Here is a 27,439-nt window from a genome sequence, read left to right on the forward strand (position 1 = left end):
GGTCAAGACGCAGTCAGAGTGACATCTGGCCCTACAGAAAACGTGTTCAGCTTCCCTCCTTGGGGCAAAGAGAGAAATCTTCAAATAAGTGTCCTCTGTAGATTTTTCTGGAAGAACGCTATGGTCAGAACACCATGCCCTTTCCAACACAGTGGTATTTAAACTGTCCTTCTGGGGCACCCGGGTGGCTCAGTCAGTTAAGCGTCTGCCTTCTGCTTGAGTTACGATCTCAGGGTCCTGGGATCGAGCCCTGCATCCAGCTTCCTGATCAGCGGGGAGTCTGCTTCTCCCTCTGCATACCCCCCCACCGCCGTTCTTGTGATCTCCCTCTCTCTCTCTCAAAATAAATACATAAAATCTTTAAAAAAAATAAAAAATAAACTCTTCTTCATGAAACATGCAGGTGCCAAAGTGCTCAAGGCCCTTGTGGGAGTGTGAAGGGGGAGAGGAAAGATTTCTAACTTGCATTTAAACGAGAGCCACCCAAGCTTTTATTACTTTAAATATCAGCTTCCTACCTAAGAGCCAGGCTGAAGGAACAGCTCCACTGCTTTTAAGAAAGGGGGAGGAGGGTCTGAAAACTCAGATCTATGACGTGACACTTTTGCTTTATAGATCTGGTTGCATCCCATCGCCGGTCGTGGCAACCAAACCAATTTGTGGCATGGGGACGGATTTTGAACAGAAGGGTCTATGACTTTGTTTTGAGAAGTTTCTACAAGATTTGAAATACAGCAGAGAGAAATCATCAGCATTGGTAATGGAAATTATCAACCCTTGATGGGTCCGCTTTCCACAGAGAATCCGGGCTTTGTAACAGAGACTTTTACTTCTTCCAGGATTTAACATCATTTCATGTTCCTGAAGAATCACAGTTGGTCAGAAACACTTAAAAAAAAAAAAAAAAAAAAGAACAGGGGCGCCTGGGTGGCTCAGTGGGTAAAGCCTCTGCCTTTGGCTCAGGTCAAGATCCCAGGGTCATGATCCCAGGATCATCGGGCTCTCTGCTCAGCGGGGAGCCTGCTTCCCCCACCCCCGCCCCGCCTGCCTCTCTGCCTACTTGTGATCTCTCTGTCAAATAAATAAATAAAATCTTTAAGAAAAAAAGAAAGAACACACACCCATTTTAAAAGCTGTTTTTCTTCTATTTTTTTTTTCATGAAATTCAAAGGTAATAGATGATTTTCTCTTGATATTTATTCTTCTAGGCTGCCTTTGGTGAACTTTTAAGGAGAGGCAGGGAGACACAACAGAATAATACACAGAATGTTTGCCATCAGAACTGGGTTTGGGTCCTAATTCTGCTATTTACTGTCTATATGTTATGGGACAAGTTATCTAGCCTCTTTGCATTTAAATGTCCACACTTATAAAATAGAAACACCTAAGTGGCCTCATTCCTATGAATGTTAAATAGAAAAAACACAGAACTAGTCACAGCAGAGACCTACAAATGAGGTCTCCACTCATTTTATTTCAATTTTTTATAAATTTGAAGTTTCACTGTACAAATTGCTCGTAGAATGACCTTGTAGCTACGTGAGGTATTCAAAAGACAACTGATTATCATTTTAATATCTGTAAGCATTGGGTGGTCTGGGGTGATGAAAGTTTGCAGGCTTCAGTCAAGTTCAAAGCTGTTCAGCAGACAGAAAGTACACCGACATAAGGTACAATCCAAGGCTACGGAAAAATCTGATGAGGTAATCAACCTAGGTTCAAGTTGCAGGTGTCCGTAAGTAGACAGATGAATTAAGAAATGTACGAGACATGAATCTGGAGGTCTTGTGCCCCGTGAAAACCTCTTTTGAGTTACAGAGCCACTGACGTGGAAAAATTATCAATACGGTATAAGGCACCACATCAAAGTGGCCGACAAGAACCCAGGCAGCATCTTGGCTCAAGTTTTTCTTTTTGCAACTCCCGAACATGCTGAAAAAGCAACCCCACATCATACCTGGGTTAATATGATAGTGTCCTTACTTGGTAGAAAGTTGTCCTAAATGCAAGCAACACTCACCCATCAGAAATGTCTTGTCCAGGTTCCCGTCAGTCACATGAAAGGGTGAATACCGTCCTCAGTGGTATGCCCCTTACAGTCTCCCCCAAGAGTTAGAACTCAGCATTCAAATGTGGAAGTTAAAGAACACTCTGGTTTTTAATATTTGGTATTAAGAACTTGTTATGTTTAGAAAGTTTGACCCTAAGATAGTGGCAGCCTGGTAACCTTGAATTAAAATGTGAATTCCATATTTAATTTAGACTCGTGATTTCCATTTTCAGCCTTTCTAAGTGTGTATGTTCTGTTGGAACATTTAAGGGAACTCAAAGTTCATTATGCTTATCCTTGTTTATTAGACGTCTGAGGGATGGTTTAAGTTACACAAAGTCAAATATATCAAATTCAAATATGCAATCTAAAATATTCATGGGAATTAAATTATTGAAATTTATAACTGGGACCACACATTAATCTAAAGAGTTTTAAGAGTGAATGGTGAAACTGCTAAAAGAATAAAAAGAATGATACAATTTATAAGCAGACTTTAAAAGTACTAGGAGGAACTAAGGTTTTTAACTTTGTCACTGTAATGTATCAAATATTAATTTTAAGAAATTAGGGGCGCCTGGGTGGCTCAGTGGGTTAAGCCGCTGCCTTTGGCTCAGGTCATGATCTCAGGGTCCTGGGATCGAGTCCCACATCGGGCTCTCTGCTCAGCAAGAAGCCTGCTTCCCTCTCTCTCTCTCTCTCTGCCTTCCTCTCCGTCTACTTGTGATCTCTCTCTGTCAAATAAATAAATAAAATCTTAAAAAAAAAAAGAAATTAAATCAACTTCTGAGGCATGCCTTCTGTGCACACAAGCTACCCCTCAAGTTAATTCTAAAAATAGCAACCCTTAAATTAACAACAGTGAGTCAGGAAGGTTGTTTTCTCAACAGAATGGGCTGGACTCAATGAACTATAGCCTAAAACCTTTTTCACCATCTCCCATTAACCTTGTTCTGTGGGAAAATTCTCCGTCCACACCTAGCTCTCATCTCACATGGGTTCCACAGCTTTTTCTGTCTCTGTCATAAAATAAAGATCCCAACCTTGTCTTAGTTAGCACGTAACTCCAGTTCGGAGCAATTTTAAAACCCCAAATTCCATTCAATATTTAAGAATTTTCCCCTCCCTTAGCATGGCTTACTTCTGGACCAGAAGCCTGCTATGGAGGGCAGGGGGCTATGGGGTTTCCTCACTGAGTCTTAACTCTAAGGACCCTCCCATTCCTTAGCAGGTTCTCTTGGCTCCTGCAATGTTGGAACAAGGAGGGGAGAAAGGCAAGGCAGAAAGGAACTCCCATGGCTCCATTACAACATGTCTTAGTACCCTCAGGCTGTGGCAGATTCCACAAATGGAATCTTTTGATGTGGCCTTATTTGTGACTCTTCCACAGATCCTCTTCTGGGGTCTTCCAGCTGCGGTTTCTATGACTCAACTTAGGGTTAGGCAGGATGGGACGCACGTAATCCAACACTGTGTTGGAGTTCTTCCCCCATTCCAGACATCTTCTTGGATGGGAACCCTTTGAAAGACGACACTAGGGCGGCTCCCTTCCATTACCCCATATCTCATCCCAAGGAAAACCCATTTCTTTGCCACCAGTGGAAATGCAAACCACCCCCCCCACCCAACCACGCATTCATCTCTCTTTTCTGTCAGCTCTGTTTTCTTGGGCCTGTGTCACATGCTAGACTCTGTGTCTCCAATGTCAGAGAACATATATCTGAGTCTTCAAAGATTTTTACTGGCCTTGGAGAGCAGGGAAGACACTCTCCTTCTCTGCAAACTGACAAAATGGGGGAAGGGAAGCGTGTGATTGCCATCACTTCTCCCATTCTCTGGGAAGTGATTTCCTCCATGTCAACTTTTCTTACACCCTCAGATTGGGTGAGAGGCTAATGTTGGCATCACCAAATCCCCAATCCGTTGGTGGTCCCTGAACCTTGATTTAGGAGTGAGGATCTATGGGATTTGTTACGCTTTGCTTAGCTTTGGGAATTCAAGTTTAGGAGTCTCGAGGCAATATTCTATCATTCAATTACCTTGAACAAACACACTATGCTCATAATTTACAGTGAGAAGATACTGTCACAGCCTAAGAGTTTAGTGTCATTAAGTAATAATTTCTCAGGTTGAGAAATGTGTGCCCTTCCAGGTTCACTGGCATATTCTCAGAGATATGTATAAATGTGTCAATTTTCCCTTTAATAGTATAAGAAACATAGGATTCCACCACAGGCTATGCACAAACACTTTCATAAGAGATTCAGAGAACATAAGTAGGAAGGCAAACAAAGATATAAAACTTAATTAAACAGACCTGAGATGACCACTGTTAACATTTTGATACGTATTTGTGCGAAATGTTTCTCATAAGCCTGGATGCTATTGTTTTGGCTGGTTCTTTTGTAATCTACTATCTAAAGCTAAATATTATCTTACTATTTTATTTATTGTTATTGTATGTATTTCTTTGCCACTTATAAAATGAGGTTATGCACACAATAAAATCTAACGATGCATATAGTTTTATACTAAAAAGCATAGAGTCTCCCACCGTAATCTTTCTCAACTCAAATCCTACTCCCTCTCTGTGACTACTTTTATCACTTTCTGTTTTAGATACTTCTGGTGGATCTTCCTGTCTTTAAATCAGAGGTTCTCATTTCTGACTTCACATTAAAAATTATTCGGGGAGTGGGTCGGGGGAGCCTGGGTGGCTTAGTCGGTTAAGCATCCAACTCTTGATTTCGGCTCAGGTCATGATTTCAGGGTCCTCACATCAAGCCCTTTATAGGGGCCCCATGCTGGGCGTGGAGATTGCTTAAGATTCTCTCATGCCCTGCCTATGCTCTTTCTCTCTCTCCCTCTCAACAACAAATTACTCAGGAATTCTCTAAATTTCTCCATACTGGCCTTTCCCTAATATTAACCAATCTGGACTCCTGGGAGTGGGACTCATGCAATGGTATTAATTTTAATGTCCAATAGTAATTTTGCTGCATCTTGAGAATTAGGAGTTAAGTTAAATAATATGCTTACACAAGAACTGCTTGATCTATCCATTTTAGAAACTACTCATTAATTTTCTGCTGTGAGAACAGAAGATTTAGTTTGCTTACACAACCCCTGTCTTCCCCCTTCCCCATGCTTCTCACTTTGGGTAGTTGCATAATGATAAAGATTTTTTCCGTGGGTTGCATTTGTAATTTAAGACAAATGCTGATACTTCCATGTCTGGTCCATCAGTTTTGTTTTATTTTATTATTATTTTTAAAGATGCATTTATTTATTTGAAAGAGAGAGCTGGGGGTGTTACTGAGGGACAGGGAGAGAGAGACTCACACAGATTTGTGCTGAGCAGGGAGCCCAATGTGGGGCTCGATCCCATGTCCCCGAGATCATGACCTGAGCCAAAACCAAGAGCCAGGCACCCAAATGACTATGCCACCCAGGCGCCCGTGGTTCATCAATTTTAGACATTGTTTCATTATTGCTTATTACATAAGATGAGACTATTATCCTCCTTATCCTCTTTCATCTTCCCCCATCCTACCTACCAACTTCCATGAACTCCTTATCTGTCTGCATATTGGGGAGAGTGACAGCACTCACATTCGATTCTAGAATGTTATATACATCATTATTATTATTTACTTATATATAATACATATTATTATATATATATACATACATTTAAAAAAAGATTTTATTTATTTATTTGACAGAGACCACAAGTAGGCAGAGAGGCAGGCAGAGAGAGAGGAAGGGAAGCAGGCTCCCTGCTGAGCAGAGAGCCCGATATGGGACTTGATCCCAAGACCCTGGAATCATGACCTGAGCAGAAGGCCGAGGCTTTAACCCACTGAGCCACCCAGGCACCCCAACATACATTTTTTTTTTAACAGTGACAGCATATAATAATGTTAGGAAGAGTCTTGTTCCATTACTTACTAGCTTTGTAATCTTGGTCAAGTCACTTAACTTCCTTTTCCTTGGTTCTTCATCTCTAGAAAGGGGAAAATAACCCTATCTTTGGGGTTGCTGTGAAGATGATACCACTGACCCATCATGCAGTAAATTCTCCTGATCTGTTACTTATTCTTTACTGCTTAGCCCAGTCATGTGTAAGCATCACAGTTTTTCCTTTACTGCTTCAACAAGGTTGTCTCTGGACCACTTTGAGTAGAACACTTCTTGAATCGAGGTTAAGTGAATTTCTTTCTCTTATGCTCTAACAACAGCTTTCCTAAAATGCTCTTTTCAATTTTCGTTTCCTATTCTGACCTCAAATTTCATGTATGGTTTTCCCCTCACCTTGCCAGAAGTCTTTATGTGCCTTTCTTTTTTCCTGTTTTAAGAACATGTAGTGTGCCCCACTCTTTCTTCAAATTATTCTGGCCTTTCCATTATGTGGTCTACAACTGTACAGAATCTGCTTTCTTCCTGGGGACACTCACCCGCCCCCTGACCTCTTGCTTCAATCTAGACCAGATGCTCTCTAGGCTTCACGGCTACCACTGGGGTCTATCAACGTTTCCTGCATTCCACCATTTCCTCCCTTTGATCTCTCTCTATTTTTGCTGGTGTAAATCCTCAAATAATTTCCTCAGAATGGTACATGAAAGGCAAATTTTCTTAATCTTTGCATACTTGGAAACCTTATTATCTGCCATCAGGTATTTACAATGAAACTTTTAGCAGTAATTTTTTTTTCCCTAATTGACAAGCTCATTTTAAAACCCATAGGGAAATGAGAAAGACCTACAATAACCCAAACAACTTTGAAAAAAGAAAAAAAAAAACACACATGGAGAGCTAATTCTACCCATGGTAGAATTAATACCTTCAATACATGTTTTAAAGTTACAGTATGCAAGAACATGTGAGATTAGTATAAAGTTAAATAAATGGCTCAGTGCTTCTGGTATCTTCCAAATCTCAACCACCTTAAATGGTCCCATCACTTTTCTTCCAGGTAGGGCTCACAAAACAGACCTGAGCAACTCATGATCATCCAGAAAAAATGCATCTCTGGTCATACGTGTGTTCTAGATCTCAGCAGTCCCAACAAAAGTATGGGTCTAACCTCCAAGGAGGAATCTTCTGGGCACTAGGAAGCTGTTAACATCTGGCAATGTTATCAGACACCTTGGACTCTGTCTCTGTCTTTTCATCACCATCGTGCCTACTATAGTTCATACAACCTTCTTTCTATATAGATCTGGATGCCAGCCTCCCAAATCCTGTACCCTCCTGGCCATTCTGCACACCTCAGTCATAGTGCTTTGTCTGAAATGCAGGTCTAGTAAATTCCACAACCCCCTGGGGCACCCCCGCCCATCAGCACACACACAAGCAGACCCCAGCTTCTTTAACACGGCTAAATGGGACCGACATGAGACATCTCCTTTCTCCTTCCCTTAGTCTAGTTTTTCCAATGTACCAGACTCCCTCTAACATTCCAGCACATCAGGCACAGGCTTTTCTTGTGCCTAGAATGTTCTTTTGTTTCTGGTTCTCTCCTCTCCGTATTTCAAGTCTCTGCTTCAATGGCACTCACCCTAGAGCAAATCAACCTTGACCCCCCTCACAGTCAGATTCAATGCTTCTTGGGGTCTTTTAGGAGTACTTTCCTTCTGTTTGTCACACTAGACTGTAAGCAGTTTGGGGGTAGGTATCATGACCATGGGCATCCTAGTTTCTGGTCCACAGCGGACCATCATTGAACACTCATCGAACTAGTAAAAGAAAGAGGAAAGTGTACAAAGGGATAGTTTTCTTAAACCAACACGTATCCTCTTCCTTGGGCTGCTATTGGGGAGATGTTGGCACTATTTTAAAGCCCAAAGTTCCAGTGCCTTTGGGCTGGTTTACATTACTCTTTCATGAAGGCTAAAAAAGGAAACCACGCTGTTGGCTGGATTTTATAAATATGCTATTAGCAGTGATCTCTTTTTAATGATTGCCACCTCCTTGCCATTTGGAACACAGAGTGGGGAAGTCTCCTAACTATGGCCTGAGCAAGAGCGGCCTGCTGCCCAAACCTCTGGGAAGAGAATGTGCAGAGGATGGCGGCTTTAAGCCCCTGGAGAGCCAAAGGCTTGCTGACTGCAATGTGGCTACGCAAATCTCCGTGTGATTATGTTGGCTGTTTGCGTTAGGAGAGGATGGCAAAACCATGAGTCTTCTTGATGCGTTTGTAACTGATATTCACAGTGGAGGAAGGATTTGAGAGTCCAATAGCAAATTGGCCCTTTTCAGAAAATTTTTATAAGGACTCTCCTTCTCAACCCACATTTGCAATCCTGCTGAATGGGGCTTTTTAGATTTTCCTCATGAACATCCATAAAATCAACAGCCAAAGAAAATGCATTTTGGACATGGCTACGTACCAGGATAAATATAGGTTGATTTTATTCAAAGATAATGAGATTTTTTTCTCCCAAGTTATGTAGGTAATGACTCTGATTTCTTGTATCAAACATACCAGACGTTATGAGCAGAAATGAGTTCAGAAATCTTGAATGTAGGTCCCTTGAGATGCCGTGCACTTATGAAAACCATGCTTCTCTAGCTTACATCCTTTCTGGAGCGCCTTGTGGGCATGGCCCTTGAGCCTGCAACACATTCCTTTGCAAAGAGCCAAAAATCACTCTGAACTAGAATGGTGAATAGGGTGGGTAATTAAAAGGTATGCTTCTCAAGAAGACAGAGGAAGAGGGAGAGAGTCGGCGTGAGACATACTGCAATGCCATGGAACAGTTCAGCTCATGGCTCTCTTCTCCTCCCTGTGGAAGTTCAAGGTTGGTTCTTACGCTAGAAATTAGCTTAAGGCAAAGTAGGTCTGATGGCTGAAAGTGGCCAGGTGAAGCTCTTTGGGTAACAGTCGAGACTCCTTGTGCCATAGCAAACATCAACTTTTATCCTTTAAAAAAAATGCAGGGGTGCCTGGGTGGCTCAGTGGGTTAAAGCCTCTGCCTTCAGCTCAAGTCATGATCCCAAGGTCCTGAGATCGAGCCCGGCATCGGGCTTTCTGCTCATCAGGGAGCCTGCTTCCCTTCCTCTCTCTGCCTGCCTCTCTGCCTACTTGTGATCTCTGTGTGTCAAATAAATAAATAAAATCTTAAAAAAAAATGCAAAGCAAGGAATACCATCAAATCCTTATAAATATCTGTCTTTTCATTAACAGCAATTGCAGATATGTTCATAGGCACCCAAACCCACCTCTACCTTAATGGCCAGAGTGAAAAAGGAGCCCCAGCCCTACACCTGGGTAAATTCATGACGATGTGAGTGTGGGTGGAGGCCATCTGCCTACCTACCTGAGCATAGGACACCCCATAAAGGGAGCCTTGGCCTCCCCTACTTCTGACAAAGCAAGGCATGCACAAAATGTGTACATCTACCAAGGGTAGCATTTTCTGAGTTCTTACTCTGCTACAGGCACCCTTCTGAGCACTTCTCATGAGCCTCTCATTTAACCCTTACCACCCCATGCTACTATTGATAGAAAATGTCTCTGCTGTACAAAGACACAGGGAACTTACATGACTTTTCCAAAAGCCACAGAGACACACTCAGGCAGATTCCAGAGTCGGGGTCTTTGCTCAGGAATGTGCATTCTCTCCTTTAAAGGGGAGAACTGAATGCCCGTGGCTTTTTCCTTCTCATGGTTTCCTCTGAGGGGTTGGAAATAGTTATCTGAGATTTCTAACTAGGTTGCTGGATGCAAGCAACCGTGAATAAGGGCCAATTACAAGCCATAGTGAAACATTACCAAACTTTGATCATTAATTGGGGATAGACTGTGTAGACGGGGAAGAGTGATATATGGTTCTCAGCATGCATGGTTTCATTGAAACAGGAGTGAAAAAGAAGGAAAAAAAAGAGATTAGTCTGTTTTAAACATTTGGAGCTTGAAGAAGGATGGACTACCCAAGTGGGAAGGAATTGTCAGGAGACTCAGGCTCTTGCTTCCGAGAGAGCAGTGGTAACTTGTCACCAAGGAAACTGAAGACTAGACTGGGACAAGGCCCCATGAGAAAACAGCAGGAGGAGAAGAGTATGGGGAACCACTGAAGGGGGAAGGTATTCACCAATCAAATTATAGGTTTCCTTGTTCATGTTTCAGGAGAAGGAACCATAACAATGACTGAAAGAATACAAACTTCCTGATGTTTCTCAAAAAAAAAAAAAAAAAAAAAGTGAGAAATATTACACAGGAAGAAATAGAGTTGAGAGAGATGATCCAGATAACTAGACTTGTAGGGGTTGCAGGTGGAGAGAGTGTTTTGATGAGTCAAGTTAGAGTACCAAGGAAATAATCCCTTTTTCTCAAGCGGAAACCCCGTCTATAATACTCAACCAATTTTGTTTTGAAATTTACTCCAAAACAGCACCTTGGGGTACATCATTCTATTTATCCAGGTGTAGGCACCACTTAATCGAGCCTCTTCGGTCATATAATGTAGCTAATTTTAGTATTCTAGATCAATCTTCTCTCATCATGGGAATTGCAAACAACCCATGGTCAAGATTCGCCAAGTCTTTTATCCCTTCCATATGATTATTGCACAGTGGAGAACTGATAGGAAAAGGCTCAGTCAGTCGTTCATTCAAACAACCTTCGTTTACTGGGAACCTTCGTTGGATTTGGCGCAAAGATAAGTAAGTCGTAAATACAATGCTGTTACAGCCAGTTACAGAAGACTGCATATGGTGTGGTTCTATTTTTTATGAAATGTCCAGACTTGGCAAATCTATAGAGACAGAAAGCAGACATGTGATTGCCTAGGGCTTCGGGGGGGGTGGATGGTGTGGGGTTTGGTGGGATGATAGCCAAAGGGTATGGGAACTCCTTTTCAGGGTGATAAAAAAATTCCACAATTGATTATGGTGATAGTTTGTACAACTTTGTACATATAATAAAAGCCACTGAGGGGTGCCTGGGTGGCTCAGTGGGTTAAGCCTCTGTCTTCGGCTCGGGTCATGATCTCAGGGTCCTGGGATCGAGCCCCACATCAGGCTCTCTGCTTAGTGGGAAGCCTGCTTCCTCCTCTCTGCCTACTTCTCTGCCTACTTGTGATATCTCCTCTGTCAAACAAATAAATAAAATCTTAAAAAAAAAAAGCCACTGAATTGCACACTTTAATGGATGAACTGTATGGGGTTCCAATTATATCTCAAAAATGCTACTATGTAGTTTGTCCTCTCTCTTGAGGAAAATTGTATTCAAATAAGGTGGAAAGTACAACAGTAAAGTTTTGTGCATAGAACTTGGGAAGCAAAGCAGATAGAGGAAGGACATTTATTTTGTCTAAGAGTTTCAAGGAAGCTCAACAACCATGTGTTAGTTGACTGACTGACTGACTGACGACTAGTTGCACCTATGGTGCTCGGCACCATATTGCTTTTAGCCTTGATAGCTCTTGTCTTTCTCGTAATTCATGAAATCAAGGCCCAATCATATGGGAGAGGAGCGTGTCCCCTAGCTGCCTGGAACTCTCTGAAACATTTGCTTTGCATTCAGACCAAACCCAGAAGAACAGGAAATCAAGCTCTGACATATGGGCATTTGGTCCAGTGGCCAGAGCTTTCTTTCCTTGGAAGATTAATGAAGCACAAAGATGCCAACCCTCTCCTTTCAACTCGCCACAATAATCAGCTCTCAGCAGCCTGCCAGTTTAATATTGCTTCACTTCAGTGCTCAGGAAAAGTCCCAACTGGAAAAGGGCAGGAAAACTTGGTCCAAGAGTTTTTATGAAGAGCAGCTTAACAACCCTTCTAGAACATTCCATAAGCAATATTACAAGCTTTCCTTTCTTTTTATATCTAGGAATGGGGGAAAGAGCAGGAGAAAGGGCATTGTAATCATGAGTCAAATTTCAAAGTCCATAAGTTGAACCTCTGTGAGGCCCTGGATATTTTCTAAATTAATTGACCATCAAATTCTTACCCTCTACATCTGCATTACATTACAGATCATAAAACTATTTGGGGTTTTTTGCTACTTAAAGGAAAGACTGTGTGGGCATAATGCTTTGAGAGGGCCTGTTCCTTTTCAAAAATTATTTTGAATTTATAAAAAGAAACAAGATTATCTTTCGTGTTTATGCCTCAGTCTTCCCCTCTAAGAAGCTCAAAGGACTTTGCATAGTCTTGTCGGTCTTGATAAGGGAAAATGGAGAAAATGGAGACAGACTTTTATGTTAGGAGCTGACTCAGGGAGAACTTGGATTTCCTGCTAAGCTGGTCAGTGTGTTCTCCGACTATTTATTTGATAAATTTTGTAAGAGAAGCACATTCCTTTAAGCCCTTTATTAACCTATTCTTTTAGTCCTTCAACAAATACTTCACTAAAGATTGTGCCAGACACTGCACAAGTCTGGGGATACCAAGAAAAGAAGAGCCTCTGGTCTCAGAGGGTTTACAAGCTGGTGTGAAGGACAAGCAATATAGAAGTAAATAGATAAATGGTAGAAGAAATAAATCTAGTCTGTGATAGGAGATAAAGTAGGCAATCAGTTTACCTACTTCACCTAGAATAAGTCCCAAAACCTCCTGGAGGAGGTAGGTGGTGATTGAGCTGAAATAGGAAAGAAGAGCAGAATTCAGCCACCCAGGGAAAGAGTCAGGGAAGTGTGCAGCAGGCATGGGGAACAGCTAGTGCAAAGGCCCTGGGGCAGGGAAGAGTGTATGTTTTAGGAACATACAGACTAACACAGCCAGAAAAAATTAGTAAGGGGAAGACTGACAGGAGAGAAATTGTGAACGGTTCCTTGTAGGTGGTGGGCACTGTGCTATAAACTGAAAGGATACTGACTAACTATATTTGCTGACTCAGATAGCAACTGTTTACTACATAACCACGCACTAGGCTAAGACATCCACATGCTTCATCTCACTCCAAATGTATGAGATAGGAGGCATCACTGTCATCATCCACATTTTACAAGAGAGAAATGAGAGTAAAAAGTTGAGTCTACTGCCTAACACACACAGTCAACAACATACATCAGGAAAGAGTGATTTAAACCCAGGCATTTGGATGCCAGAGGTCAGGCACACAGATAGACTATTGTGTTGTTCCTTATTGTTGTGTGACATTCAAGGAGTAAACAGGCAATAAGAAGACAAAGTCTTGGCTCAAGGAAATCAGAGGATGCTCACAGAACATCTCAAATGAGGCTGAGAGCTAGGCCACGGCTTGCCAAGGGAATTAACCAGGCAGAGAGGCTGAGGCAGACCCAGTGTTCCAAGACAGAGACCAGAGACTCTCCAAGCACATGGAGCTCAGAGGACCCAAGAAGTCACGCATGCCTGAAACATGGGGCCAGGAAGTGGCTGGGACTTGTTGAGAGATGATTATGAACCAATAGGCGTTTCAAAACCGGAAGATCTAACCCTGTTTGCTGACTTCTACCATGACCCACATCACCAAAAGTATCAAGACGCTCCTCACTATTGAAAGCGAAATCAACATCTTAGTATGTCTGGAAGCAGGTCAAGGGAAACCACTGAAGAGAAATTATAGAATAAGGTGATCCTGAGTCTGCACTAGTACTCCGGGATATCATAGCTCTGTACGAGCAAAAGACCATGCGATACCCAAGCCTTACTCAAGGCTGGGAAGCTACCGCCTACTCTCCTGAGTCATGGGGGAGCTATTCCAAGGTTATATAATTCTACTGAAAAAGTCCCATGCGAGCTTGTCTTTGAATGTGCCTTCTTGAGCTTGGGGATCTACAGTTTGACTTTGGGGAGAAACTGCCTGTTTCTAAAGATAATGTTCAGTCTAGCTCTGGGCCAGTATATGTGAAGGACACTGGGGAGCTAAAAGGTCAAGGCAGGAAATGTCAAGTAGGAAACGCCCTGGAAAGTTCTTGGAGCCATGCTCTCTCTTTTTTGTGATATAAGCCTATGGCTATTTCCCGTTCTTTCATTGTGCTCTGTTTGGTCCCAGGAACACGCCTTTTGGAGGCAGACTGGGCTGGCAAACCCAGTCCTCACAATGGCCCCACTCTGTGTAAAACACCCGAACCCTGTGAGAGTTCAGTAAGATTCTGGAAGGTTCTGGTCCCCGTCAATTAAAACACGTTGAGGAAACCAAACAGTGCAAAAAAAAAAAAAAAAATAGGTTATAACTCTTCAGTTATAGTTATTTAACTATAAAATATATTCATTTTCTTTTGTCTTATAGAAAGATGTATTTTTATAAAAGGCATACTTAGGTACACACACACATAAGAATACATACAAATGTGCTGTTGCAAAAAAAGTATATGACATAAAGTAGACCCTATTGTGTATGTGGTACCTATGGAATCTATTTCCCACTTTTCTAATGTGTTTTCTATTATGTGAATCCTTTATATATTAAGAGGTCTAATCCTTTGTTAGTTATGTAAGTTGCAACAGTTTGCCAAATTTTAGTCTCTCGTGGTTAATCCTGTTTGCATGTAAATGTTTGTGATTTTTTTTTGTTGTTAAATGCCTTATATTTTCCTTTATGTTTAATACCATTGAAACTGTCATTAGAAAACTATCATCCATCCAAAGATAGAGAAAGAATCACCTGTCCGTATTAAACTTTTATGGTTTCCTTTTCTGAAGTGTATCATTAATCCTCCCTGGAATTTATGCTGGTAAAAATGGTGAAGAAAAGATCTAGCTTTACTAGATCTAGAAAAGATCTAGCTTTACTAGAGCCAGTTACTTCAATATCATGGGTTTTTATTTTATTTTAGCAAATCTATCCCATTTTCACAGAATTAAAATGTCAGCTTTATTATATAATAATTTTTAATACGTTCACAATCCGTTTCTGGACTTCATATGCTGCCCCATCCATCAGTCCGTCTGTACCCATACTCTTTCTCAGTATTTTAGTGTATACCTTTTAAGTGTCAGGGAAAGAGCTGCTTCATTACTCATTTTTTAGTTATTTCTGAGTGTTTATATTCCCAACTTAAGAATCATGTTGGAAATTACAAGTAAAATTCCCCCAAGGTCCTCTGAAAATGCTGGAATCAGAGCTGGAGGCAGATACAGCTTTGGGACTCTGTTCTTTCTCTCTCTCTCTCTCTCTCTCTCTCATTTCTTCACTATGGGCTTCCCACATCCCTTCTTGCTTTAGCAACAACTCCTTGAGGCTGTCCTAGTCTCATTATGTCTTTGTTCTCTCATTGCAGATCCTACTGTCAACTGGTCCACTTATTTAACATTTCTCAGTTGCCTTTTCTAAATGCTCAGCCTACCCACTTGTATCAGGCCATAAGTCACTGGTTAGCAGCTGAATCATCTCCCTTTGGACCAGCTGCCTTCCCCAGTTCTGATTAGCTGGGGGCGAGGGGTGGGAGAGTAGAGAGTCACGTGATAAACACAGCTATCTAAGTATCCCGGCTAAGGGCAAGGTAGATTTTCTTTGACAGGAATGTGCACAGTGCGAACATTTATACATTTAGCTGAACTAGGTCATACACAGAAGCAGAATAAGCAGTATGAAACTTCTGTGTTTTCTGTGTGACTCCAAATCTTAAGTAGATAAATTTTAAATTATATCTATATGTATTTATAGTAGCATATTTGAAGCCCTCATAACCAGTTAGGCACAGTGCTAAGTGCTTCTTAACCATTATGTTATTTATTATATAATAAGTATATATATAATATAGGTATAAAAATATAAAATATATATACTTTAAATATATAAAATATATTTTTAAAAATAGAAAATAGAAAAAATATATAAAAATAAATAACTATTATGTTATTTATTATATAATAAGGCTGGCATTTTAATTCTGTGAAAATGGGATAGATATGCTAACCTTGTTCTCAGTTACAAAGTAAATATTGTCCTCCCAATTTTATTACTGGGAGAGCTAAGACTCAGAAAAATTAAAAAAAAAACACAAAAAGCAAAAAATCAAAAAACTTACTCAAATTCACAAGGTTAAGGTCAAAACCAAAAATTGAACCAAGCTCACTTTGTCTCCAAAAGCCAGACTTTTCAATGGTATACTCCTGTGATTTCAAAAGGAATGCAGGGACTGCATGAATATTAATGATTTTCACCAATTAATACGTATGGTCAACAGGATTATGAATGATGGGCTTTTCACAGAAAAGATTCCAGTGGGGTCTACACAGGTTCCAGAATCTGACCTGCAATATTTATTATTTTTATTTTTTTAAGACTTTATTTATTTTGGGGGGAGGGGGAGGGGCAGAAGGCAATGGACAAGCAGACTCCCCACCGAGCAGGGAGCCCAACACAGGGCTTGATCCCAGGACTTCAAGATCATGACCTGAGCTGAAATCGAGAGGTGATGCCCAACCAACGGAGCCACCTAGGTGCCCCGTGAATCATCAGTTTCTTATTGGAAAGCAGCCAAAGGCAAACTATGGTCAAAGACTGCAAACAGCCTAACATGTCAAGATAAAAATTCTTGATTTGCGTAAGTAAGCAACCCGTGGTCACTGAGAGCTGATGAGCAGGGAAATGACATAACAGAAGTGATGTTTTAGATGTTGGGAAAAATAGAATTATTGGGACAGAAATTGCAGATAAGTGGCTCTTAGGAAGCCCTGGATAAAGAGTGATAAATGCATATATGAAATTGACACGGAACACAAAGAAATGATTCTGAAGAATTAGAAGCCTCCACTTCCAGCTGGCATAGAGAGAGCCTGAAATGTTGTCACTCCTATCCTTACAGCAAGACAAAAAACCTGGATCAACTGAAAATTAGTGCCTTTTCAGGGACTTTTCAGAGAGTTGAGGCACAGAGCAAACCTTAAAATCTGGAGAGATAGTGGGGCACCTGGGTGGCCCAGTGGGTTAAAGCCTCTGCCTTTGGCTTGGGTCATGATCCCAGGGTCCTGGGATAGAGCCCTGCATCAAGCTCTCTGCTCAGCGGGGAGCCTGTTTTCCTTCCTCTCTCTTTGCCTGCCTCTCTGCCTACTTGTGATCTCTGTGTGTCAAATAAATAAATAAAATCTTAAAAAAAAATCTGGAGAGAGAGATGCTGAGAGTCATGGCCCAGATCTGTTACCTAGAGCAGAAGCTCCTGGAGTCATTAAGTAGCAGGAATGTTCACATTTGAGGAAATGCTGGAGGCAGGGAACAGCCTAGCCTGAGAGTGCGAAAAATCCTGGGAATCTTCGGGAGGTGGACATACTTTCATAGCTTTTAACCTGCTAGGAACTCCATCATTTTGCCAGAATAAAGACGTAAAAAATACCCTCTCATGGCCCAGGCAGGCAGAGGGAAGGAGTATTGTGGAATAAGCTTGAGCAGTCTCTGTAACATCCTCATCTTCAGGGAAAGGACTTTCCAGAACCTTACGCTACCTGGGGGATGGGCACTTCTATGATTGTAGCCACCTATACACTTTCTGTCTCACCTAAAGGAGCGGGGAGGAGAAAGGAAGCTAAGACACACCAGCCTGGGGCACTGCAGGTCACAGCATAGGGGCACAGGCACATTAAAAGAATGGGATTAAATCATAAGGTCATAAAACACCTTCCTCTGCCACACTGTGACACCATACCAATGGGTCTCTATTATGATAACACTAGATCACAGCTGAAGGAGCTGCAAGATACATGTTCTATCTAAGGAATTCCTAAAAGAGCCCAAAGTCAACAGGGGTGACAAAAACAAGGATGCCTGAGGTCATCAAAACTTCTAGCAACTACAGCTACAAAATCATGAGGCATATCTCAGTATATGGCTGGATGAACAGCCTATTTACCTCGGTTCCTATGATCTCTTTATAGCATGTCTGGCTTCAGCAGAAAATTACCAAGCATGTCAAAAATCAAGAGAAAAAAAAAACACAATGTAAAGACAAAATACAAGCATCAGAACCATACTAAGATACAGAAGTAGATTTGGAACGATCCGATGGAGAAGTTAAAATCACTGAGATTCATTATTAATATTAATATGCTTTGAAAAGGAGAGGTAAGAACACAGAGATGGAAACACTAAGAATCAAAAGGAAATGCTGGACTTCAAAAACACTCTAAAGGAATGAAGAATGGCTCTGATGGGCTCCTTGGGAGACTGGACACTGGACAACCTAGGAAAGAATCAGTAAGGATGGAGATATTTCATTGAACATCCTAAACTGAAATGCAAAGAAAAAAAATGAATGAAAAGGAAAAAAAAAAAGAACAGAATATCCAAGAACTGTGAAACCATTTCAAAAGGTATAAGATACATGTAATTGGAATACCAAAAGGAGGGGAAAAAAATAGAGCAGAAAAACATTTGAAATAATGATGGCCATAACTTTTTCCCAAAAATTGACAGTCACCCAATCCCAGATCCAAGAAATTCAGAGAACACCAAGGAAGATAAATGCCCAAAACTGACATCTACGCTTATCAAATTCAAACAAATTGAAAATCTTGAAGCAGGTTGGGAGGGGGAATTTTTCTAATAGGAAACAAGGATAAGAATTACAGTGGATGTGTCTCCAAAAACCACACAAACAAGAAGAGAATGTAGTGATATATTTTAAGTATTGAAGGGAAACAAGCAAAAACAATCTAAAAACTCTAAATCCAGCAAAACTGTTCTTCAGAAGTGAAGAGGAAATCAAGACCTTCTTTGACAAATTCCCTGCAAGAAAAGAAATACTTCAGGCAGAAGGAAAATGACACAGGTAATTCATAGCTTTAAATGCCTATATTAGGAGACAAAAAAAGTTTCACAAATCAACATCTAAGCTTCCATCTCAGAAACTAGAGAAAAGAGAGCAATTTAGACCTAAAACAAACAGAAGGAGAGAGAGACAGTAAAAATTAGATTAATCATCAGTAAAATCATCAGTAAAATTGGAAACAAGAAAACAATAGAGAAAATCAACAAAAGTTAAAACTGGATCCATAAAACTGATAAACGTCAGGGCACTGGGGTGGCTCAGTTGGTTTAAGAATCTGCCTTGCATCAGGGAAATACAAATCAAAACCACATGAGATATCACCTCACGCCAATCAGAATGGCTAAAATTAACAAGTCAGGAAAAGACAGATGCTGGCGAGGATGTGGAGAAAGGGGAACCCTCCTACACTGTTGGTGGAATGCAAGCTGGTGCAGGCCGCTCTGGAAAACAGCATGGAGTTTCCTCAAAAAGTTGAAAATAGAACTACCCTATGACCCAGCAATTGCACTACTGGGTATTTACCCTAAAGATACAAATGTAGTGATCCAAAGGGGCACGTGCACCCGAATGTTTATAGCAGCAATGTCCACAATAGCCAAACTAAGGAAAGAGCCTAGATGTCCATCAACAGATGAATGGATAAAGAAGAAGTGGTATATATATACACAATGGAATACTATGCAGCCATCAAAAGAAATGAAATCTTGCCATTTGCGATGATGTGGATGGAACTAGAGGGTATTATGTTTAGCAAAATAAGTCAATCAGAGAAAGACAATTGTCATATGATCTCCCTGATATGAGGAAGTTGAGAGGCAACGTGGGTTGTTTGGGGGGTAGAAAAAGAATAAATGAAACAAGATGGGATTGGGAGGGAGACAAACCATAAGAGACTCTTAATCTCACAAAACAAACTGAGGGTTGCTAGGGGGAGGGGGGTAGGGAGAGGGTGGTGGGTTATGGACATTGGGGAGGGTATGTGCTATGGTGAGTGCTGTGAAGAGTGTAAACCTAGTGAATTACAGACCTGTACCCCTGTGCTAATAATACATTATATGTTTATTAAAAAAAATTAAAAAAAAAAAGAATCTGCCTCTAGTTCAGGTCATGATCTTGGGATTCAGCCTCTCATTGGGAGAGCTCCCTGCTCAGTGGGGAGTCTGCTTCTCCCTCTGCCCCTCCTGGCTGCTTGTGCTCTTTCCCAAATAAATAAATAAAATCTTAAAAAAATGATAAAACTCTAGCCATGCTAACCAAGAATAAAAGAAAAAAGACACAATGTACCAATATCAGAAGGAAAGAGAAGCGCCACTACTGATCCCACAGAACAAAAACAAAAACAAAAACAAAAACAAAACAAAAAAAAGGTAAGGGATGAGCCTACTGAATTTAGAGAATGACTTGACCCATTAAATGAAGGACGGATAAGATCCAGTGCAAATGACAGGGTGGTCATTTTATGAACAGAGGGGAGAATGAGGTAGTTTCTAGAAGAATGTGTCACATCTCAGGAGACTCGGTAAGTGCCGTGGAATCACCAATAGAGGGATGCGGGGAAGAGAAAGTGGACAAACCAGGGTCAGGACTGGGGAAACCACCCCGCTGTGGGGTTGGCCCCTGGCCCCCCCACACAGGAAAGTGCCTGTGCTTCAAAATTGCTAAAAAGACAGGTCTTTTTCCAGATTACCTCAAACAAACATGCAATTCATGTAAAAACAATATACTTGCTGTCCATGTGGCTCTTTAAAGAAAGACTCCTAGGAAATTCCCTCCTGCCCAGAAACAAAAGACTGAGCTGAGGACCCTCCTGTGTAGAAATTCTGAAGTGAGAGTCAAGTGTCACCAGTGAAATCTAACTTCCGTATCCAAGGGAGTGCCTTGTGAAGACAGGCCATAGCTACCAGAGCATGTCAAGAATGACAAACCTCAGTGTAGACAGGAGACATCACCATGGTCGCAGCTGACCAGAGGGCCACTCTCCAAAGGGCCAACTACTGCCCAGAGGACAGGAGGACAGTCTAAGCCCCCAGCAGGAGTTGGAAGAATCAGGTGGCATGCTAGTGTTCTAGGACACTTAGGACAAGGCTGCATGAGGGAACAGAGGGTATGGAACGAAAGGTAGAAAATCCCAGTGGTATAGACGAGGCCAACGATAACATAAGTAGAGGAAGACTCTCACACACCTCTTCATGTCTACAACAAAAAGTGTGTTTTAAACCCCAGCTTCAAGTCATTTCATCATTATTATATTGTCAGAGCAATTACTTAATATAGATCAGAGCAATCGTTTAATATAGCTAATGAAGTCATGTAACTCTTAATTGACAGAGCGGGTACTGGAGTTAAAATTCTGTCTCCATCGCCATATGGACTTCCTACTATTAATTCATTGTGCCCGATAACCTTTGTCAGCTGCTGGGTCTCTTTGGTACCACGGTCCTTCAGCCAATAAGCTGAAATTTACACTGATTCCTGATCACTCGTGAGCAAGCACATATTAACTCCTCTAGAACTTATTCCCAAAGGGGGCATCACGAGAATGATGATGTCAACATTAGCAGTTGTTGGGAAGATGATGTGTGAGTCACTGGGCTAGTGGTCAGAGTACTTTTCAAAATCTAACAGGCTACCCACATATTTGGGTGAAAGATTTTGTGAAGTTGTGTATGTTGGGGGCATCTGAGGCACATGGATACACAATGGAATAATATTTAGTCATAAAAAAGAAGGCAACCCTGCCATTTGTGGCAACATGGTTGGCCCTTGCCTTGAGGGTGTGATGCTAAGTCAGACAGAGAAAGGCAAATACTGTATGAGCTCATTTACAGGTGGAATCTAAAAATAAATAAGTAAATAAATAGCTCGTAGATACAGAGAACAGATTGGTGGTTTGCCAGGTGGGGGTGGGGAATGGGCAAAATGGGTGAAAACGCTCCAAAGGTACAAACTTCCAGTTATAAGATAAAGAAATCCTAAAAAAAATAAAATAAATATATAGAATAACAAAAGTCATAAATATCGGTGAAGTCTCCATAGGAGAAAATTTAGAGTGAAAATACAAATATAGAGGAAAACATAAAGAAGCAAGGAAGTCACCTGCAGTTAGGCAGTAGGAAAATCTACAGCAGACATTGTCATAGACTCCAAGGGCAGCAAAGTCCCAAGAGACCATGGAAAGTCAATGTTGCTAAACGGCCCAGAAAGTTCAATGAAACTAAAGTAACTGGAAGTGACTAGAAGGGGACCATTGGTCAATATGATGAGAGAATTATTGGGGAAATTGTTGGCAAGGACCTCACATCGCGCAAGTCAAGGTTAGCTTGACCCAATGGCCAGTGTGATCCAAAGCTTGAGGCAGAAAACACGCTATCTGCTTTAGGATCTAGGCAGTAAAAGAAGAAAGAGCAGTAGCTAAGGGGAGTAGCAGTTTTCTTTATAGCTGATCAGAACTGTGCAGAAAAAAGAGTGGAGATGTGATAGAGCACAGCTCCCAGGTGCTGTGCATGAACGGGATCAGGAGCATGGCTATGGGGGTGAGACAGTCATCTAGACCTAGAGCCATGTGAAGACGCAAAATGGGATGGATGGAGTTACAGAGATGGTTTCTCTTGTTAGATGAAACCTCATATCAGATTTTTCCATCATGTGCTTACTTCAGGAGTATCCTGAATACCAGAGATCTCAAACCCAAATACCAATCAGGGCCAGGGATGTAATAGCATTTGTAATTATTCAAGATAGGCCATTATTAAAAAATCTTGGACTTCCACAAAGCACTGTGCTCTCTCACATGATTCCTGAACCATGAGACATTCTTAGTCCATCTCTCACTTTCTCGGTTTTGAAAGAGACATGGTCAGAAAGAAGTACTTCCCTTTAGCAAGAAAAGCAATAGTCCACGTGCTGACCAATGCCATCTGATGGCTTGGTGTCTGGATCAAGGAGACAAAATGGAGCAGTAAACTGTGAGTGGACCTAGAGAGTATGTGGTAAAGGGAATGGTCACTGCTCTGTTCCTACTCACTGCTGTCATGTGTCCAGAGGGGGACAGGGGGGGTATAGTCAGGAACTGTCACATCTCCTGACATTTTAAGAAAAGCCAGAAAACTAGATGTTTATGTGAAGTATCCTGATTGTTGTATCTTGACCCAGTTGGAAAGCAAAACAAGACTGAGGAGGCCATCTGGGCACCAGACCTGACCACGCACCAAATCTGCATCCTCTGTTGTACACGTCCAATTCAACCTGTCACAAACCTGGGAGACAGCGTTTGATACCCGAGAGTCAAAGTTACTTGTGGTTTCCTTTGGTTGCACTGATTAAAGGGAAAGGAAAACGAGATCCTTCAAAGCCAAGTGAGTGATCGGGATTAACGGTTTACCAGGACAACTGATAATGAGAAAACAGAGCTAGAGGCTTAGAGTAAACAGGTTCTACAACAGTTGAACTGTTGTTCATCTGAGTTTTGATAGCAGGAGGCATTCTGGGAGCCATGAAGTCACACTGAGTGTGGGCTCGCTTTACTTACCACGATGAATCTACACGTATTGGTAGTCCAACGAGCGGGTATGAATTCCGGTGAAATGCTATGTATACATTAGAGACATACGGATTTAGAAAAATACTTATTTTTTAAAAAAGTTAAATTTTTTTTAAATTTATAAATTTAAATTTATAATTGTTTATAAATTTATAAAGTTTTTATAAATTTGGGAATTTCTCACTTTGTATTGGTGATGGTTCCAAACAGTATTATCGGATTCTTAAGCTTTAAAACAGATTAAAAGTATACTTTTAATCTGCATGATTAAAAGTACTGTATGATACTGCATGATTCCATGGCTTCATAAATTATTTTTATTAGGTTTTTTTTTTTTTTTTTCATTTTCTGAAACAGAAGCTCTTTTACCTAAAGCTGTGTTAAGTTCTGGAATAACAGAAATTAACACAATAGGAGGGCTGGGACTCTGGCTGACAGCATGTTAGGAGATTTGGGGCTGTTTCCTGATCACATTCATGCCAAGGGAGCCAAGAAATATCCCCATGTATGCTTATTTTAGAAATTTCGCAAAGATGTTCCAAAATCCCAAATGGTAATCCTTGCCCAGATCACCCCTCTTCAGTTCCTTCTCCCTTCCCTTTGGGGTGGAGACTGTGGGTTGTCTCCTCACAGCCATTCCTTCCAGAACAGTAGAAATTTAGCTGGGTACCAAGTTCCTCAGAAGAAAGCAAAATTTCCGGTCTTCCCTGCCAGCTAGGTATGACATGTAACTCAATGTGGGTCCACGTATGTGATAGAAGAAGGTCACTTTCAGGAATCTTCCTCTAGGAATGTTTGTCTTCTTCCTCTGCTTAGTCTTCTCCTACAAATTACCGCCTAGCATGTAGATGCTGCCATCTTGGATCACAAGGATGAGGGCTCCATCCCAGGGATGACAAAATGTGATCTGGAATAGGAAATCCAAGGATATTTTGTCTCAGAGCTTCCTACCTCTCAAGCCTAAAGGTTCACAGATGAATTCCATCCGAAGTAACACACCTTCCTACCCAACACTATTACCAGAGTCATCGAAAAGTCTGTGTTGGGATAAGACTCCTAAGACATCACAACTCAGCCTTCACTCTTTGTCTTAAGAGGTCTAATCTCACCCTTTAGTGTTTTAAACAACCCACAACCAGACTCCTCAACACCCCCAATTAAGTTTTTAGAAGGCTAAATTGATACGCTGGATAAGCCAGAACATCTATTCTTTGCCTTTTCCAACAAAACTGCACTGAACCAAAAGCAACAAGGCAACGGGAAACCTGATAAGAATAATTCCACAAGCCCACATATTTTCTTTCTTTTTTTTTTTAAATTGGCTTTTCTTACTGTATCATTCTTTCAGGTAAATATTAAAATCCTCATATTAAGTATCCCCGTAAACCAGATTGAATTTTTTGGCAATTCATTAAATTTACTTTCATTCAAAGAGAATCTATCACTTTTTTTTTTTTTTAAAGATTTTATTTATTTATTTGACAGAGAGAGATCACAAGCAGGCAGAGAGGCAGGTAGAGAGGGAGGAGGAAGCAGGCTCCCTGCTGAGCAGAAAGCCCGATGCGGGGCTCGATCCCAGGACTCTGAGATCATGACCTGAGCCGAAGGCAGCGGCTTAACCCACTGAGCCACCCAGGCGCTCCATATCACTTTTTTTTTTTTTTAACAGTAAATCTTTTCTTCCAAGGGAATGTTTCCAACTAGTCAGTCAATCAAGTTTTCTTCTCTGTCTGTAGTTATAGAATCTACACATTTCTCATTAGGTTAATTCCTGGATCTTTTTTATAAATTCTGTTTCTATTGAACTGCCAATTTATTATTTGGTATTTTGATCTTAATATATCATAAAACAAAACAAACATTTGACAGAAAAAAAACCAAGACTGGATTATAAACTAATAAATGTTAAAAAAATCATTGCTACTACCGGAAGTGAAAATTGTAGTCTGATGGTTCTGGTGATTTAGCACAGGACGAAATTTAAAAATATAAATGTTTTATTTTAAACGGAGTGATAGCATACCTTCAAATGCATTTTTTGAAGGCTTTGTCTCATTTTGACAGTTCACCCCTTTATATCCATTCCTGATCTGAAAACATGGACATTTCTATTCCTGTTTTATAAAATCGGAAGACTCACGTGTTTAAAAAAAAAAAAATGCTCATGATTACTGAGTTCATCCCTCTGATTTTATGCACTATGATTTTATGCACTATGAAGCAGACCAAGAAAGATAATGTGCTTTGGCCAAGATCACTCAGTTATTCTTTTTTTAATGAGGGCATCAACAGGTACCCAAAGACTAGGAAGAGAAGTAGTTTATTGCCCAGTAAACAGGGGTTTGAACCTTGGACTGCCCAGATACAAACTGAGTAACTATAGCCTCTCTGCCTCTTAGTAGCCTGTTCTATAAGAACTCTGCACCGTAACATCAAACTTGTAGGGCTGTCCTGAAAGTTACATAGCAAATTGCATTAAACACACTTAGCTCATGGCCCAGCACAGGACACTACCTGCGATCCGCCCCATCCCCATCTGGGGGTAGGAGGGCTTCTGCCAACAGATACAGAAGGGAGTTCTGCACAAAACAGAAGTGATTACATGATCGCAACAGCCACAGGGAAAATTGAGAAAATACCTTTCATTCAAAGAATCACTGGAAATAAGATAATGAGGTTGCCCTAAATATGGCAGAAGATACTTGAACTTGAAAAACTCAAGATAATTAATGGCAGATATATTGGCATTGTTGGGAAGTTCCCATCTGAGTCTAAAGCGTGTTTTCAACAAAGGCATCACAGAGAGCCTCTGATATGGGTCGTTGGATGGGATCGATTTAAAGCCACTTTCAAAGACAGTCACACGTTTTGTCTCCTTACGTTTTCAGGGCCATCAATCACTGGAGAGTATATACTATAGATATGACTTTTATGGAAGGAGGGCCCAGTAGCCAGTTAGGGTTTTCTCCACACTAGGCCCCACACTGGGCAAGTCTGTTCCATGAACTTTGGGTTTTATCCCTGGTGTTCAGTCCCAGAAGGACACAGAAGAGTAAGCCACAAAGGATGAAGCTTAGTGTCCAAGGAGGCAGTGACAGAGACACACGCCAGGTCCAGAAAATCACAGCATCCGGCCGACTCTTAAATAATCAATTCCGACAATCACAGATGGAGCAGAATTTATACACAGGAAACGTCAGTCAGAGAATGTCTCTGTGTAGTATCAGGAAGGCCCACTTCGCTAACCCAGGAGCTCCTAGCGTCACTTGTCAGACGAGGCTGATTAGGCTTAAACGTTTGTTGTTTGTCTCTGGGATAACTTCCCTTCTCTCTGTGCTGTGTTCGGGTCTAGTTACGCCTGGAGTCACCTTATGTCACTGGTTTATCTAGACACGAAAAGGAATGTGCTACTCCAAGCCACCCTTCCCAGAGCACTTCTCAGAGAAATATACCATTGTTTCCGACATGAAGTCCAGAGATAAACAATCATCCCAGTAAGCATGGTTTTGGAGCTCATTCACTGGAGACTATCCCACCGCTGGACAGAAGGAACTAGCTAAGGAGCTACACTTGTGAAATGCAGCCTCACCCCAGCAAAACAAAATGACATACGTTGTAAAAAAAAAATAATAAATAATAATAATAATAATGATATTTTTATTTCTTCCCACTTGCTGCATTTTCTTTCTCATAGAATTTTGACTTGTACTTCATTGGAGAATAAATAAATAAATAAACAAACACATCCCGTAAAGCTCTACGGGATGTGTTCTTCTGGAAAATTCCCTCTTCATCTGAAAAACAGCTCTGTAGCCATATGAAACCCCATGCACGCATCCAATATAGTAAGTATAAGATTGCTAGGAGATCATATGGGAAAAGGCTGACATCTAACTAAACAAAAAGCTAACATTTCCAAGTGTCCAAAACGCCACAAGAAAACTTAAAAGTAAAATACAAGCTGGGATAAAATCAAGGTAAATATCCTTGGTAAATGTGCATCTATTGAAACACAAGTAGGAACTATTACCCACAAAGCAAAAGCCACAAAAAAATTTACAAATGAAGATGCAGAAGTGGCCGTTGAGCCCAGCAATGCTGTTCATATTCAAGGCTAATTGAATAATGGACAGCGAGGCAGGAATGAAGTCAGACAATTAAAAATGAAAAACA

Source organism: Lutra lutra, chromosome 16, assembly GCF_902655055.1.
Source record: "Lutra lutra chromosome 16, mLutLut1.2, whole genome shotgun sequence".
NCBI classification, from domain to species: Eukaryota; Metazoa; Chordata; class Mammalia; order Carnivora; family Mustelidae; genus Lutra; species Lutra lutra.